This window comes from Orycteropus afer, unplaced genomic scaffold, assembly GCF_000298275.1.
Source record: "Orycteropus afer afer isolate SDZICR_OR568_19922 unplaced genomic scaffold, OryAfe1.0 scaffold00492, whole genome shotgun sequence".
Lineage (NCBI taxonomy): Eukaryota > Metazoa > Chordata > Mammalia > Tubulidentata > Orycteropodidae > Orycteropus > Orycteropus afer.
Genome location: NW_006922079.1, coordinates 84,714 through 104,017, shown reverse-complemented (window position 1 = coordinate 104,017; position 19,304 = coordinate 84,714). Strand labels below are relative to the sequence as shown.

At 39.8% G+C, this 19,304-nt stretch overlaps 1 pseudogene; it reads left to right on the top strand.

Moving 5' to 3' along the window:
* Positions 1-4,391: 4,391 nt before the first annotated feature.
* LOC103209354 lies at positions 4,392-5,027 on the top strand (annotated as a pseudogene).
* The last annotated feature ends 14,277 nt before the right edge of the window (positions 5,028-19,304 follow it).

The window sequence follows — 19,304 nt, the reverse complement described above, 5'->3', positions numbered from 1 at the left end:
TTAGCAGTCAAGTGCCTTAGCCTCTCTGCTACCAGAGTTTGTAGAACACCGCATAATATGGATGAACTTGGAGGACATTATGCTGAGTGAAATAATCACAGAAGGACAAATATAGTAGTATTTCATTGTTGTGGAGGGTCAAGGAAAGGTTTATATATGGAGGGAAACTTTCTTTGTTGGTTGCCAGTGGTGGGAAGGAAGGGGAGGGAACATTGCAAAAAAAGAAAAAAAATGCATTGACCCATGTCACTTTAGTTTTGTGTATTTCACTGTACATAAATTATATTTCAATAAAATGCATTAAAAAAAGAATTTCTTTTTACATAGATCCATAATCAATGCTCATGGAAGCAGTAGTCAAGAAATCAAAGGACATATTTCATTGGGTAAATCTGCTGCAAAAGACCTCCTTAAAGTTTTAAAAAATAAAGACATCACTTTGAGGACTAAGGTGCACTTGATCCATGCCATGATCTTTTCAGTTGCCTCATATACATGCAAAATGTGGAAAATGAATAAGAAAGACAGAAAAAGAATTGATGCTTTTGAATCATGATGTTTATGAAAAATATTGACTATACCACAGACTGTCAGAAGAATGACTGTCTTAGAAAAAGTACAGCCAGAATGCTCTTTAGAAGCAAGGATGAGACTTTCTCTCATGTACTGTAGACATGTTATAAGGAAGGACCAGTCCATGGAGAAGGATATCATGCCTGGTAAAACAAAGGGTCCATGAAAAAGAAGAAGACCCTCAATGAAATACATTGTAGCTACAACAATGGGCTCAAGCATAGTGACAACTGAGGATGCAACAGGATTCAACAGCATCTAACAACATCCCAAAAATGTTGTAAACATCTAATTCCCTTATTAAGTCACTTTCTGTTTGAAATATTTACAATGTCTTCTATTTCCTGCCTTAAACTGTGACAAATGAACTCTTTGATTTAAATGCTCATATTTATTGTTTCACATTTATATGCGAATTTATTTCTAGAATTTCATTTCTGTTCCATTGATCATTTTGTTTATCTTTCAAGGATGTAACATTGTTTTAATTAATATAATCTTATTATCTGGTAGAATAGGTTAAATACATTGATCTTATTTGTTCTTCAAAATCATTTTCGTTATTCTGAAATTTTTGTTCTTCCAATTGAAATTGAAAAGCAACTTTTCAAGTTCAAGTTACTCACAAATTTATTTGAATTCTGTTTAAATAGGATCATACTCATTAATTAATTTGGGGGTAATATTGAGACTTTTAATCAGAAATGTGGTGTGTCTCTTCATTTACATGTCTTCTTTTTTTGTCATTATTAAGTTTTTAATTGTTTTCTTTACATAGATCTGTCTTGAACCATTTTGTTAGCTGAATTATTAATTATTTGATAGTTTTTGTTATTGTGAGTAAGACACTTCCCAGCTGTATTTTAAATATATTTAGATACAATATTTTAAATTATAGGTATGCATCACTTAATGTCTGCTTGGGCATTGTCTCATTGCATGTAAGTCTGTGGTCTCACAAGGTGTTTCACTTTTTTTTTTTTTTTAAGAGAAAGCAGCATGCTTTTTATTATTTCCCCCTAGCGATTTTAAAAGAAGCTCTAGTACCACAGTTCCTAAGGTATCTGACTGCTAACCAGAAGGTTAATGGTTCAAAGCCACCAGTCACTCCGTGGAAGCAAGACTAGACAATCTACTTCCATAAAGATTTACTGCCTTGGAAACCCAGTGGGGGTCACTGTGAGTTGAAAACCTGTACAGTGAATTAGCAATGCCTCCTCTGCCTCCTCCTTCCTATCCCCCTGGCATCATTCATCCACTCAGCAGGCATGTAGCCTTTTATTTCTGTCATTGGACAGCACCTGCCACAGCTCCTCTGTGCCTGCTGTGGGTGCTGGTGTTGCCAACCAGCCCAGACCCTTGCTGACTTTTGACTCTTGGCATCTGCACACCCAGTTCCCACAGCCACCTCTCTGCAACCCCCCACATGCATGAAGTCCCAATCAGGCTGCCACAACAGCCTCCATCTAACTCAGTTGCACATCTGGCAAGGCTGGCCTTCTGTATCCAGTGGATACAACTTTTGGGCTTGGTCTGGTGGGCTCGCCTCTACAGGGATTTAAAGTATTACAGTATTACAGGTATGGGACTACCTATGTATAATAAAGTGTTCACACAATATCCAAATTGCATAATGTCCTATTTCACAGAATACCTAGTGATCATTAAGTGACACATACCTGTATAATAACAAGAGCTAACATTAAGTACTTTCTATGCACCAGATATGTCATTTATGTTATGCTTTACATGTTATTAAGATGCAAATGAAAATCTCCAGGTCACAAAATACACAGCTAACAGTAGTCTAAATAAATTGGGGTGTATTTTTCTTATGTTCAAGAAGTCCAGATGCAAGTAAGCTGCTGATATTGGTCTTTCCCTCTTCATCAAATTCCAGATGATATCTATTTTTAAGGCATGAAGAAAGGAAAACGGGGGGCATCTGTGACTTCTTTTTATATTTCTTGGCCAGAATTGTGTCATATAGTTACTCTGACCCTCAAAGAAGTCTATTGAATATTTGATATTTATAAATTGCAAAATAGATAAAGACCATAGACAAGCTTAGAACTAGGTGTTGGATGAGTGAGATTACATTAACCACCACTGACTGACAAAATCCTTACCAAAACTTTCTAAAGGTGATATGATTACCATCCCACTTTTACAAATGAGAAAACAAGCACTAGGAGATTCTGGAATTTGCCCATGGTCACAAAGCAATAAGTGGTAGGATTACTTACACCTTTATAAATGTTTCCTGTATGTAGGGAAACTATTTTTAAATATTAATATTTTATCCATTTATATTACTGAATTTTCATATTTTTTCTATAAGATTCTCAATTCATATGTTAGGCAATTGAACATATAATCATTGAACCATATCTTTCTTGTAATATTAATAATTCTTTTTTTCCTGTCACATTGCATTGGCTAGAACCTCCAAAATCATGTCCAATAATAATGAATATTCTTGTTTGTTTTTCTATTTATATGTGAAGGCCTTTGTTATTGCATTGTTATATAAATTACAAAATTTGTACTGATAAAAAATATATTTTCAGATACTTAATAGGAAAAATATATATTCTTCAGTAGCAAGAAAGTCTTTTCCAGTCTGCATTATACAATGTTTTCCTTTTGTTGTTGTTGTTGTTAAGTGCCGTCAAGTCATTTCCGACTCATAGCAACCCCATGCACAGCAGAACGAAACACTGCCCGATCCCGCGCCAGCCCCACAATCCCTGCTATACTTGAGCCCATCATCGCAGCCACTGTGTCAATCCATCTCATGAAGGCCTCCCCCTCTTTCGTGGACCCTCCACCCTACCAAGCATGGCATCCTTCTCCAGGGAATGGTCCCTTCTTACAACATGACCAAAGTAGGTGAGACGAAGTCTGGCCATTCTTGCTTCCAAGGAGCATTCTGGCTGCACTTCCTCCAGGACAGATCTGTTAGTTCTTTTAGCAGTCCAAGGTACTTTCAGCATTCTTCGCCAGCACCACAACTCAAAAGATGGGGCAATCTACTTCCGTAGTGATACTGCCTCAGAAACCCAAGGAGGAGTCACTATGAGTTGGGTCCAACACGACAGCACATAACAACAACAATAATTTCCTTTTATAACCTCAAAATATTTACATCTCTGACTGGTTACCAATAAACAATAACAGATATGTCACAAGAGTACTGGGAAGGACTTCTTTAACACTTTCTAGTTCAATTATTTTACAAGCAAACCACACCTTTGTTTTTAAGTCTTCCTATTTACAGAAGAATTCTAACTGGACAAGAAACTGAACACTAAAAAGCAAAACAAAACTCAGTGCCATTGAGTTGACTGGACCCCTAGCAACCTTTCCTTGGGTTTCCAAGGCAGTATCTCTATGGAAGTAGATGGCCCGATGGCTCTTATACTTTAGAAGCAAGTTTTGCTAATACCATGAAATACAAGAAAAATGGTCACCAATTTCTCTGTCTGAAATAGTTGTTTTTCTCTGCTACTTTTGGTTAAGTATATATTATCAAACAAAAACCAAACTCACTGCCATTGAGTCGATTCTGACTCACAGCTAATGGCTGAAAGGTGATGATGCTCTTTATTCAGTGGCAAAGAGCTTGTGTGAATTATGTTCAAATATTTGGTAGAAGGTAGAACTTGTAAATGATGAACTTGCATATTTGGCTGATGAGATTTCTAAGCAAGATCTTAAAGGGCCATGTGGTTTCTCCTTGCCACTTATAATAAAATAAAAGAGTAAAGAGAAGGACTTAAAAATTATCTATGAGCTTCTCACTGAATGCCGACAAGATGGTTTTCAGGAGTTTTGTGGAGGTTGGCCGGGTGCCTACGTCTCCTTTGGGCCTCATGCTGGAAAACTAGTTGCAATTGTAGATGTCGTTGATCAGAACAGGGTTTTGGTTGATGGACCTTGCACTCAAGTAAGGAGGCAGGACATGCCTTTCAAATGCATGCAACTCACTGACTTCATCCTCAAGTTCCCACACAATGCCCGTCAGAAGTATGTTCGATAAGCCTGGCAGAAGGCAGATATCAATACAAAACGGGCAGCCACAAGATAGGCCAAAATGATTGAAGCCAGAGAAAAAAAAGCCAAGATGACAGATTTTGATCGTTACAAAGTCATAAAGGCAAAGAAAATGAGAAACAGACTAATAAAAGTGTGAAGTTAAGAAGCCCCAAAGAGCAGCTCTCTTGAAAGCTTCTCCCAAAAAAGCAACTGCTGTTGCTGCAGCAGCTGCTGCAAAAGTTTCAGCAAAAAAGGTGACTGCTACAGGCAAAAAGGCTCCAGCCTAGAAGGAGAAGGTTTCTGCCCAAAAGGAGAAAGCTACAGACCAGAAGAGTAGGCCTCCAAAAGCTCAGAAGGGTCAGAAAGCGCCAGCCCAGAAAACACCTGCACCAAAGGCAGGCAGGCAAGAAATATAAAAGGCTGTTAATAAAAGTAATATAGTTTCTTCTTGACATGCAAAAAAAAAAAAAAAAAAAAATGAACTATGCAAAATGGAAACAGAACTTAAAGATTTGGAAAATTTGTTGTACAAACTAAGAGCATGTGTCCAAGAATGATCACCAAGGTCATGCGACACTATCTTTTGTTAAAGTACTTAAGCCTGTAACTGATGGACCTAACCAACTACCACAGCAGAAAATCCATCCGCTTGCACTGAAGGGGACAAATAAAGAATGAAATGTAAGAATGCTGTCTGCCTCTTGAAATTCTGCAGGCAGGAAACAAATGAAAGGAGCTACATCTGTTGTCTTCCAGGAAAAGAAAAGGACCATCCCTGTAGAAGCTTGGGAGTCAGCAGAACAGTTAGAAGGAGCACAGAAAACAGAGCCTTTTTGGTTTCAAAAGGTGGAGCCATGGTCTCCCACTTTCAAAGAGTCAGATCTTCTCCAACTTGGTTCTGTAAAGTGGAGCTGCCATTAAGTTGTGCCTGGAGGATGGCCACAACCCAAAGCTGAGGGAGTGGGTTGCCATGCCCAACCAGCAGAAAAACAAGGCCTACTGGGATCGAGGGGTAGGATTGCCCCTCAGATGGACTATGAAAATGGGAGCATCCAAAGCCAAGGGAGCGGAGTTGCTATACAGTTGGCATGGAAGGCAGAGCTGAAGCCCAGAACTGAGGGGCTTCCACTCAGAATCTAGAGGGTGTGGCTAACACCCAGAATCTGGAAGGCGGAGCTATTACCCAGATAATCTCAGAGAAGAGAGTTAATGTATATTGTTTTGCTGGGTTTTGGACTTGCTTTGTGCCCATTGTTCATTCTTTCCCTCCAATTTCTCCCAGTTGTAATGGAAATGTCTACCTCAGGCCCGTTCCACTATTGTACTTTGGAAACAGATAACATATATTCTAGAGCTCACAGGTTCACAAACGAAGAGGAATTTTGCCCCAGGATGGAATATGCCTAATGTTGTCGCTGTTGTTGTTGTTGTTATTGTTAGGTGCCATTGAGTTGGTTCCAACTCATAGCAACCCTATGTACAACAGAATGAAACATTGCCTGGTTCTGCATCATCCTCACAATCCTCGCTATGTTGAGCTATTTTTGTAGCCATTATGTCAACCAACCTCATTAAGGGTCTTCTTCTTTTTCACTGACCCTCTACTTTACCAGGCATGATGTCATTCTCCAGGGACTGGTACCTCCTGATCACAAGTTCAAAATACATGAGATGAAGTCTTTTCACCTTTGCTTCTAAGGAGCATTCTGGCTGTACTTCTTCCAAGATAGACATATTCATTCTTCTAACAGTCTATGGTATATTCAATATTCTTAGCAAACACTATAATTCAAGGGCATAAATTATTCTGTTTTCTTTATTTGTTGTCCCCCTTTCACATGTATATGAGACAATTGAAAATACCATGGCTTGGGTCAAGTGTACCCTCATCCTCAAAGTGACATCTTTACTTTTTAATACTTTAAAGAGGTCTTTTGCAGCGGATTTGCCCAATGCAATACATCATTTGATATGTTGATTGAGTCTTCCATGGGTGTTGATTGTGAATACAAGTAAAATGAAATCTTTGACAACATCAATGTTTTTTCCATTTATCATGATATTGCTTATCGGTACAGTTATGAGGATTTTTATTTTTTTATGTTGATGTATATTCTATACTGAAAGCTATAGTCTTTAATCTTCATCAGTAAGGGCTTCAAGTCCTCTTCACTTTCAGCAAGCAAGGTTGTGTCATCTGCATATCGCAGGTTATTAATAAGTCTTCCTCATTAAGTCTTAGTGATTTAAGACTTTTGGGATGATGTGATGAGGCAAATGTGTTTTGCATGAGGTAAAACCATGAATTTTGGGGTGCCAAAGGATAGAATGATATGAACTGAATCGTGTTCTCCCAAAACGTGTGCTATTATAATCCTATTTGGGAATGAGTTTTCTGTTACGTTAATGAGGCAGGATGAGTGCAGGATGTCTTGAGTTAACTTCCTATAAGAAATAAAAAGAGCAGATTAGGCAAGCAGAGATAGGGGAAGAGAGATGCTAAGCTGCATGAAGATCACCAAGGATCCAAGGAATAAGGACTTTACCCAGAGCCAACACAGAGAGAAGGCCTTCCCCTAAAGCCAGCACCCTAAATTTAGATTTGGTCTCCTAAATGATGAGGAAATAAATTTCTGTTTGTTAAATACACCAACTTGTGGTATTTCTGTTATAGCAGCACTAGATAACTAAGACACACATTGAAAAAAAGAAGAAGCTAATACTGTACACATCATTGGACAACACACATCCTGTATGGGAACCATCTCACAGACCCAGAGAACAGGAGCCAGAGCCAAACAATCCACAGTACAGCACAGCCCAATCAGAAACACTTTACCAACGCTGAGTGCCAAGCACCCTCAGCTTTGGTTAACTAAGTCAAGTTCTATTCAAGACTTGAAAGTCTCCACGTGGACTGTTGCCCTTCATGAAGAGAAATCACACCACTCCTAACAGCACAGGAGAGCATGTGTCCATGCATCATTGGGTGCTGGGCTGTGCATTCCACCTGTGGTCAGCAGCCTGTACAACTGGCCCCTACACCTCTCGTCTCTTCATGGGGCAGGAAGAGGATGAAACATTGTAATACATGTGGTATCCATAGGATGGAGTAAGTGTGCATGCTATGGAGTTATAAAAGTAGTCATCGTTATTGTTACTGTATAGAGGGGTTTGGTGTCTTGCTTAGACATTTACCAGCTGGAAAATCTTGGCCATTCCAAAAACCCAATGTCCTATAGATAAAGGAGTATAATAATCTCATTTCACAATGTCACCATGAGGATTAGAGGAGGAAAAATACTGTCTGACATAGGGTTTTGATTGGCAGATTTTTTGGAAGTAGACTGCCAGGCCTTTCTTCCCAGTCTGTTTTAGTCTGAATGCTCCACTAAAACCTGTCCACCATGGGTGCCCCTGATGGTATTTGGAATACTGGTGGTATAGCTTCTAGCATCATAGCAACATGCAAGCCACCCCTGCACAAGTAGGTGATAAATGGAAAGATTAATGACCTATTATTTTTATCTAAGGAGCTCTGGTGGCATAGTGTCTAAGGCATTTGACTGCTAACCAGAAGGCTAGTGGTTCAAACCCACCAGCCACTCACTAGAAGAAAGGTTGGGAAATCTACTTCGGTAGTGATACCACCTCGGAAACCAAGGAAGGGTCGCTATGAGTCAGATCTGACTCAATGGGAGTGAGTTAGTTTATTTTTATCTGATCTGGTAGCATAGTGCCTAAGGCACTTGACTGCTAACCAGAAGGCTGGCGGTTCAAACCCACCAGCCACTCCTCAGAAGGAAGGTTGGGCAATCCTATTCCGTAGTGATACTGCCTCAGAAACCCAAGGAGGGGTCACTATGAGTCGGGGCCGACTCGACGGCATATAACAACAACAACATACCTCTCATAGATTTAGGAACTCATTTGTTCAATTAAATTGAATGAAGGACTGACAGTGTAATGGAATTTGTTGCCCATATTCAAGTAATATGGTCACACACAGGTCTTTAGTTGATGATAACCAGAATAGGTAAGGCAGGTGGGGAAGAGCCCCAGACACCAGGGAGCAGCATCAGACAGGGCCAGCAGGAACAGGTAGAGTGTAGACCAGGAAGGGAGCAGAATGGTTGGAACAGCTAACGGAGACAAACTTGTCTGTCAGTTTGTTGTACTGTGGTGGCTTGTGTGTTGCTGTGAGGCTGGAGGCTGTGCCGGCAGGGGTGCCCATGGTGGACTGGTTTTGGTGGAGCTCCCAGACAGAGACAGACTTGGAAGAAGGAAGAGACTATCCACTTTGAGACTATCTCAAAGAATTGGCCAGTGAAAACCTTATGAATAGTAGTGAAACACAGTCGGATATATTAATGGAAAATTTTATGAATAGCCCTGAAACATTGTCTGATAGTTTCAGAAGATGAGGCCCTCAGATAAGAAGGCACTCAAAATGTGACTGGGAAAGAGCTGCCTCATCAGAGTACAGCCTCCCTTAATGATATGGATAGAGTAGAGCTTTCTGGGCCTCCATTTGCTGAAGTGCCACTACACAATATGAGAAGAAACAATTGCAAACATCCATTGATAATCGGAACATGGAATGTACAAAGGATGAATCTAGAAAAATTGGAAGTTGCCAAAATGAAATGGAATGCATAAAGATTGATATCCTAGGCATTAGTGAGCTGACATGGACCAGTTTTGGCCATTTTGAATCAGATAACCATATGATCTACTATGCTAGGAATGACAAATTGAAGAGGAATGATGTGGCATTCATCATCACAAAGAATGTTTCAAGATCTCTCCTGAAGTACAATGCTGTCAGTGATAGAATAATATCCATACACCTACAAGGAAAACCAGTTAATACTATTATTCAAATTTACACACCAACCTCCAAAGCCAAAGATGAGGAAATTGAAGATTTTTACCAATTTCTGCAGTCTGAAACTGATCAAACACGCAATCAAGATGTGCTGATTATCACTGATGACTGGAATGCAAAAGTGGGAACAAAGAATATTCACCAATAGTTGGAAAATTTGGCTTTGAAGATAGAAATAATGCTGGAGACTGCTTGATAGAATTTTGCAAGACCATTGAATTATTCATTGCAAATACCTTTTATCAACAACACAAATGGCAGCCATATACATGGACTTCACCAGACAGAGTACACAGGAATCAGATTGATTACATCTATGGAAAGAGGTGATGGAAAAACTCAATATTTTCAGCCAAAACAAGGCCAGGAGCTGATTGTGGAACCAACCACCAACTGCTCATTTGCAAGTTCAACTTGAAGTTGAAAACAATTAAAACAAGTCCATGAGAGCCAAAATATGACTTTGATTATATCCCATCTGAATTTAGAGACCATTTAAAGAATAAATTTGATGCATTGAACACCAATGACCAAAAACCAGAGGAATTGTGGGATGACATCAAAAACATCATCCATGAAGAAAGCAAAAGGTCATTAAAAAGACAGGCAAGGAAGAAAAGAGCAAAATGAATGTCAGAAGAGACTCTGAAACTCACCCTTGAACAGAGAGTGGCTAAACCAAATGAAAGAAATGACAAGATAAAAGAGCTAAACAGAAGATTTCAAAGAACAGCTCGAGAAGACAAAGTCAATTATTATAATGAAATGTGCAAAGACATGGAGTTAGAAAGCCAAAAGGGAAGAATATGTTTGGCATTTCTCAAGTTGAAAGAACTGAAGAAAAACTTTAAACCTTGAGTTGCAATATTGAAAATTTCTATGGGAAATATATTGAATGATGCAGGAAATATTAAAAGAAGATGGAAAGAATACACAGAGTCACGGTACCAAAAAGAATTGGTTGATGTTCATCCATTTCAGGAGGTGGCATATGATACTGAAGGAAGAAGCCGAAGCTGCACTGAGGGAAGTGGTGAAAAACAAAGCTCCAGGAATTGGTGGGATACCCATTGAGACGTTTCAACAAATGGATGCTGCATTAGAGGCTCACACGGCTATGCCAAGATATTTGGAGGACAGCTACCTGGTCAACTGACAGGAAGAGATCCATATTTGTACCCATTCCAAAGAAAAGTGATCCCACAGGATGTGGAAATTATTGAACAATATCATTAATATAGCACACAAGTAAAATCTTACTGAAGATAATTCAAAAATGGTTACAGCAGTATATTGACAGAACTTCCAGAAATCCAAGCTGGATTCAGAAGAGGACGTGGAACAATGGATATCATTACTGATGTCAGATGCATCTTGGCTCAAAGCAAAGAATACAGAAAGATGTTTACTTGTGTTTTATTGACTATGCAAAGGCATTCAATTGTGTGGATTATAACAAATTATGGATAACACTGAAAAGAATGGGAAATCCAGAACATTTAATTGTGCTCATGAGGAACTTGTACATAGACTAGGAGGCTGTCATTTGAACAGAGCAAGGGGACACTGCATGGTTTAAAACTTAAGAAGGGAGTGCATCAGGGTTGTATCCTTTCACCATACTTATTCAATCTGTATGCTGAACAAATAATCTGAGAAGCTGGACTACATGAAGAAGAACATGACATCAGGATTGGAGGAAGACTCATTAACAATCTGCATTATGCAGATGACACAACTTTGCTCGCTGAAAATGAGGATGACTTGAAACATTTACTGATGAAGATTGAAGACTACAGTCTGCAGTATGAATTACACCTCAATTTAAAGAAAACAAAATCTTCACAACTGGACCAATAAGTAGCATCATAATAAATGGAGAAAAGATTGAAGTTGTCAAAGACTTCATATTCCTTAGTTCTACAATCAACACCAATGGAAGCAGTAGTCGAGATATCAGACGTCGTACAGCTTTGGGCAAATCTCTGCAAAGGACAACTTTCAAGTGCTGAAGACCAAAGTGTTTCCTTGAAGATTAAGGTGTGCTTGACACAAGCTATGGTATTTTCAATTGCCTCATATGCATTTGACACTGGACAATGAAAAAGGAAGACTGAAGAAGAGTCGATGCTTTCGGGTTGTGGTGTTGGTGAAGAATACTGAAAGTACCATTGATTGCTAAAAGAACTAACATATCTATCCTGGAAGAAGTGCAGCCATAATGCTCCTTGGAAATGAGAATGGCCAGACTTCATCTCATCTACTTTGGTCATGTTGTCAAAAGGGACCATTCCCTGGAGAAGGATATCATGCTTGGCAAAGTGGAGGGACAACAAGAAGGGGGAAGGTCCTCAACGAGATGGTTTGACACAGTAGCTGCAACAACAGGCTCAGGTATAGCAAAGTTCATGGGGCTGGCACAGGACCTGGGGGTGTTTCATTCTGCTGTACATGAGGTAGCTATGAGTTGGAAATGCCTCAATGGCACCTAACAACAACAACTATTTTCTTGATGTTGGCTAAATTTTGTCTGGGTTATTAATACCTAACACTTTGCTTCAGGGGCACTAATTCCTTTAGTGAGTTTCTGTTAAGGGTGATTTAAAAATTTGGAAATGGATAGTGGTGATGGCTGCACAGTGTGGTAAATGTAATCAATGTTATTGAATTGCACACATAAAAAGTTCAAAATGGCAAATATTTTGTTACATATACTTTTACCACAATAAATAAAATATATGTAAAATAATAATAATAAAAAACCTAACACATACCACTGTCTCATATTAAGCAGCTAATGAATATTAGCTTATTTTGTCCTCAGAACAACCTATTGAGATCGATACCACTATTACCAGTGAATGACAGAAGGAGAAACTGAGGCAGAGATGGATGAAGAAAAGTCACTGGTCCACAATCACACAGCTTGTGAGTGGTGCAGCTAATATGTGAACACAGGCTGTCTGACTTTAATGTCTGGGTCTTCACTATTGTGCTCAATTGCCAAATCTCCATTGTGGCTGCCTGAGTGCCCCATTCTTTGTCAGCCTGACAGTGCAGACTCTGCAAAATACTCCATTATAATGTGTGTACTGGTTGAGAATATCATGACAAAGCAGTAACCAGTTGCTGCTGAGTTGACTCCAACTCATGATCACACAATTGACTGAACTCCACACAATTCTCAATGGCTGATTTTTTTGGAAGCAAGTCAACATGCACATTTCTTTGGAACCACCTCTGAATGGACTTGAACCTCCTACCTTTCAGTTGTCATCTGTGTTAGATTGGGTTCTCTAGAGAAGCAAAACCAGTAAATCTTAGAGAGAGAGAGAGAGAGAGAAATTATCTTAGGAAAATGGCTCACACACTTATAGAAAGCTGGCAAGTCCCGAGTTTTTGGGTCAAACTTCAAGCTGGAGGCTTTTCCCAACTCACACAGCTAAAAGGGCTGAAGAGGTCAAGGTTAGCAGGCTGTTGACTGCAATGAATGATGAATCCAAGATCTCCAGGCTGAATGGTGGATTGTTTGCTCACGGGCAGTTGTAGGCAGCACAACAGAATCCCGATCCACAGAAGTGTCTCTTTTCCCTTGATGTCCATAAAAATACTGGAAGCAGGCCACACCCCTAGGGAAACTCCCTTTCAACGAATTGGCTGTTCAAAACATATACATCTGATCCCATCATTGGAACAACCCACATCACAATTGCTTAAACCACACAGAATTGTGATCCAGCCAGGTTGACATACAGCTCCAACTATCACAGCATTCAAGCTTGTTAACTGTTTGCACAGTCCTGAGCTGAAATCCTATGTACTCCTGATGAGCTACTCAAGCCAAAAAAACAAACCCTGTTGCAGTTAAGTCAGTTTCAACTCAAAGTGACCGTATAGGACAGAGTAGAACTGCCTCATAAGGTTTCCAAGGCTGTAATCTACATTGAAGCAGACTGCCACATCTTTCTCCCACAGAGCAGCAGGTGGATTCAAACCTCTGACCTTTCAGTTAATAGCTGAGCACTTTAACCACTGCACCACCAGGATTCCTTGGCGAATTACTCAGTGTATTAACTTGGAAGTTTCTTCAAAGACAAGTCTGGTCAAAGCCATATTACTTCCATGTTTCTGGACTTCTTAGTGCATTTACAAACTGATAGCCTTCATTTTAACCTCTTGCTAAAACAAATCATACTGACAAAAGACAACTTTTGGTCTATAACTACACCAATATGAAAGCAATGATGTAATTTGCTCTTCTGTGTGTTACAATTAGGCAAAATGAAGGTTATGATTGGGCCAGTGTTAACTTGTAAATGCCAATTTTGCAGATTTTCCTTTCTGCACCACGGGCTTGTGGTTCATGCCAAAGAAGCACCTAATTTTAATGCTAGAAGGCTGTTTCAGAACATCAGTTCAATGCTCTCATGTCTCAGATGAAAAACTGAGATCCACAGAGATGAAATGATTCCTTTACCGAGTCTGTCGTAAAAAAAAAAAAAAAAAAAAAAAAATGCACTAGAACCCAAGCCTCTTGAGTTGCAGTGTACCTCATTCCAGTAAACTATCCTGTGCATTACTTCGCAGAAATGTTTAGATGAGGCTTACCTCATTGATTTGAGATGCACTGAAATGTGGAGGACATGTCAGCTTTTATTCTTAGTCAAATGATTTTTGGTATAGCACATTTCATAATTTTATGTTTCACACACGTGTAACCCAGCTGTGACTCAGTCACTAACTGCTGCTTCAATGCTTGCTCCATCACCAGAGGTTTTGCAATGAATACAATTAGCTTCTTCCAAAGTTTTGACCATTTGTAATGCATTCACCTGCTTCCCACGCACTTTTTTGTTAATTTATTTTATTTTGGTACTCTTACATATACCATTTAATCTGAATGAATACAAATGCTAACTAAAATGTGGGCCATCTGTGCTAGCTGAATTTTAAAGCCATATTACTTCCATGTTTCAGTGTCTGTAATCGTGTACTTGCCACATTTTCTGTTCTTTTGCAAAATCACCTCTTTCTGGCCTTTTCCTGGATCTTTTAGATATTCTTTGAAATGTATTCAGACCATCAGCTGCTTTTGTCTGGGGAAATCATTTAATTGGTGTAGAGATCTAATTTCTTTCTTAGTTTGAGAAAGAGCTGTTTAAGAGGAAACATTTTGGCTTCATATACTTTTAAAGTTTATATTTCTACAGTGTTATTTGACCATCTTCTATTACACAATTTTCCACAAAAACTAGTTTCTTTTGTTTTTTTGGGTTTTTAAAATAATATTTTTAAATATTTAATTTTAAATATTTAAATAATATTTTAAAATAATATTTTAGTGTTTTCAGTGAAAGTTTGCATGGCTAATGAGATTCCCTTTTGACAATTCTACATAAGTTCTTGAGTGATATTAGTTATGTTTTCACAATGTGTCTTCTCACTAATTGTGTTCTGATTGTTCCCTTTGCAAAACTCTACTTTCCCTACTAAGGAGCTCTGGTGGTACAGTGCCTAAGGCATTTGCCTGCTAACCAGAAGAGTGGCAGTGCAAACCCACTAGCCACTCCATGGAAGAAGACTGGGCAATCTACTTCTGTAAAGATTTACTGCCTCAGAAACCCAGAGAGGATCACTCTGAGTCTGAATCAACTCTATGGCAGTGAATTTGGTTTTTGGTTAGTTTCCCTACTGCTCTTATCTTTTCATCTTTGCTTTAGGGTAATTCTTGACCTTTTGGCTTCATATAGATGGTTTTTTAATGGAGCCCCATACTTATGGCAATATCCTTTATTAAGCCACAGCCTCATCTACCTGAGACCAGAACTAGAGGTGCCCAGCTATCACTGACAGCCATTCTGATCAGGGACACAATAGATGGACCCAGACAGAATGACAGAAAACATGGAACAGAACTCAAATTCATAAAAAGTCCAGACTTACTGGACCAGTTGAGACCAGAGGACTTCCTAAAACTAACACCTTGAGGTACGCTGTAAACCTTGAACCAACACTCTCCACTGAAGTCACCTTTTAGCAAAATAACAGATTTGCAAAAAACTAGTTATTAAAGAACAGAGTCAAGTTTGTTAATGGAACTCCTGCTAATGGAACCCCATGGCTGGGGGCATGAGAGGCTGAACTGGAAGACAAAATGGAAATTTTAAAACAAATCACAATGTCTAGATTGTGCCAGGGATGGGTAGGTGGCAAAAGAGAAGAGGAAAGTGGAAATCAGTAGAATACAGAAATTTAAATATTGCAGAAAGGCCAAAGGTGAAAAAGAAAAGAGAAGAAGAATATGAAAAGAATGAATAGAGTAAATCAAGAAGAATGAGTGTAATGAGTGAGTAAAAATGGCATGAACAGTAGAAACAAAATAAATTATAAGAGGGAAAGAAAAAAATAGCATTCCAGGAAGTATTTGCCTAAACCTTCAATGATTTACATTAGGTCAAAGCTAAAATACCAGTATAAATTGCATACTGATGGATATTGGTAACCTTTCTGTGGACTAATAAAAACCCTGGCCTTGCTACCACACAAGCTCACATTTTAAAGGCTTATTAAAAAGAAAGAAAACAGAAAACCTATAACGTATAGATTCCTAGAAACTATTTTAGTCTTTTGTTCACAAAGTTTAAAAAAAGGACAGAAGATCCTCAGTAAGCACAAGAAAGCCCACAGAACTAATTCATTGTTGTCTATTGTTGGTGTTGGTGTTGGTGTTGTTATGTGCCGTTGTTGAGTCGGACCCGACTCATAGTGACCCCTCAAGTGGTTTAGGCACTACGCTACCAGAGCTCCTCCACTGTTGTCTGTTGTTGTTGTTGTTGTTGTTATGTGCTGTCGAGTCAAACCCAACTCATAGTGACCCCTCCTTGGGTTTCCGAGGCAGTATCACTACAGAAGTAGGATTGCCCAACCTTCATTCTGAGGAGTGGCTGGTGGGTTTGAACCGCCAGCCGTCTGGTTAGCAGGCAAGTGTCATAGCCACTATGCTACCAGAGCCACTGTTGTCTAGTTGATTCCAATTCATTGTGATCCCATGTGTTACAGAGTAGAACTGCTCCATAAGGTTTTCTTGGCTGTGACCTTTATGGAAGCAGATCACCAGTCTTGCCTTCTGTGACATTGCTGACGAAGTTCAAACCGCCAACCTTTTGGTTAGTAGCTGAGAGCAAACAGTTTGTGCCACCCAACACTTGCCTCAGAAATGGTTGTGGGAGGCAGGATATCTGCTGGTGGCTAGAAGGGCATTGGGCCAGACCAGTAGTCACCAAAGTGTAACCAAAGCTATTTGAATTTTTCTACAAAGAAATCCAGAAGCCAACCCCTCAGGAAAGAATCAAATCTGGAGATCCTGGATAGAGTGCGAGGAAAATCACAGAACAAAATAAAAAACTCAATAATGACCAGAATTACTGGTTGGATAGAGTCTGGTGAGACCCCCAATACTATGGATCTGAAATACATTCTGCACCTGGAATAAAACTCGCTCCCAAGGGCTGGCTCTCAGCCCAACGGCTAACAAGATGTTCATGCAGACCACTCAACCCAGGGGGATGCACCCACATACTCTATGGTAATACACCCCTTGAAGCAATAGACCATGAGGCACAAGAGGGGCAACATTCACACAGAGGTAATACAGGACAGACAGGAGTGCATAACTATGAGGGGCACAGGGGAGGGTTACTGGGCAGGGAGGGGAGGAGACTGGGTTAGGGTTGGGCATGGTAAATGGGGAATGAAACTAAATGTACTTGTAATATTGAATGTAAAACAAACTCTTAAAATTAAAAAATAAATAAAATTTCGGCTTTCTCTTGAAAAATTAGAGCCTTGGGCTCGCAGGAACTGGGCTTCAGTGCCACAGCAACCCGCTGGAGCTCAGGATAATGGATCCTTTGAATGGGACATTTTCTCTCCACTTTGTCACAATCCAGTTGCAGCTGACCTCCTGAATTGCTATTAGATATCTGAGTTTGCATCTCCCTCTGCTTAGTCTTGTGTGGAAACCTCTAGTTACACATGGTCTCTTAGGTGTCTTCCACCTTGAAACATTCTGCAGTTGTAGGGCTCTTAGCATCTTAGTAAGGAGAGGTCATATTCCTAGTCATTCTGCCATTCTGTTGTTGTTAGCTGCTATCAAGTTGGCCCTAACTCATGGTGACCCCCTGCACAATGAAACACTACCTGGTTTTGTATCATCCCCATGATGAGTTATAGGGTTTTCATTTGCTGACTTTTGGAAATATATCACTGGGCCTTTCTTCCTAGTCCTTTTTAGTTTGGACATTCTACTCAAACCTGTTCAGCATCACAGCAACATGCAAATCTCCGCTGACAGATGGTGGCTGCACATGAGGTACACTGGCCAAGAATTGAACCTGGGTCACCTGCTTAGAAGGTGAATTCTACCACTGAACCACCACTGCCCCATAACAGTTATGTTATTGTTGTTGTTTGGTGCCATCTAGTTAGCTCTGACTCCTAGTAATCCTATGTACAACAGAACAAAACACCTCCTGGTCCTGTGCCAGCCCCACAAACTTTGCTATACCTGAGCCTATCGTTGAAGCCACTGTGTCAACTCATCTCATTGAGGCCCTTCCCCTTTTTTGCATTGACCTTCCACTTTACCAAGCATGATATCCTTCTCCAGAGAATGGTCCCTTCTGACAACATAACCAAAGTAGGTGAGAGGAAGTCTGGCCATTCTCGCTTTCAAGGAACATTCCAGCTGCACTTCTTCCAGGATAGACTTATTAGTTCTTTTAGCAGTCCATGGTACTTTCAGTATTCTTCACCAACACCACAACTCAAAAGCATCAACTCTTTTGTTGTTGTTGTTGTTATGTGCCGTCGAGTCGGACCTGACTCATAGTGACCCCTCCTTGGGTTTCCGAGGGAGTATCACTACAGAAGTAGATTGCCCCATCTTCCTTCCGAGGAGTGACTGGTGAGTTTGAACCGCCAGCCTTCTGGTTAGCAGTCAAGTGCCTTAGCCATTATGCTACCAGAGCTCCCAACTCTTCTTTGGTCTTTTTTATTCATTGCCCAGCTTTCACATGCATATGAGGTAACTGAAAATACCATGGCTTGGGTTAAGGGCACCTTAGTCTTCAAAGAGACATCTTTGTTCTTCAGCACTCAAAAGGAGTACTTTGCAGCAGATTTGCCCAGTGCAATACGTTATCTGATGTCTTGACTGTTGCTTCCATTGGTGTTGATTGTGGAACCAAATATGAAATCTTCTACTTCAACTGTTTCTCCATTTATTGTGATGCTGCTTATTGGTCCAGTTGTGAGGATTTTTGTTTGGCATAGTGCCTAAGGCATTTGACTGCTAACCTAAAGGCTGGCAGTTCCAACCCACCAGCCACTCCTTGGGAGGAAGATCAGGCAATCTACTTCCCTAGAGATACTGCTTCAGAAATCCAAGGAGGGGTTGCTATGAGTAGGAATTGACTTGATGGCAGTGAGATTTTTTGTTTTTTTATGTTGAGGTGTAATCCATACTGCAGACTGTAGTCTTTAATCTTCATCATTATGTGCATAAGAGTTATATTTCTTATTTTTCCTTAATCAGAAAGCATGTTGGTACAAGTAAACTCTGAGTTGCAAAGGGGTTCTATTTTGTCAAGTCCATCTTAAGTCAGTTCTAATGGAAACTGAATACCTCATATAGTAAAGAAAACTCGCTGCTGTAGAGTTGGACCCAACTCATAGTAACCCCTCCTTGGGTTTCCCAGGTGGTATCACTACGGAAGTAGATTGCCCAATCTTCCCTCCAAGGAGT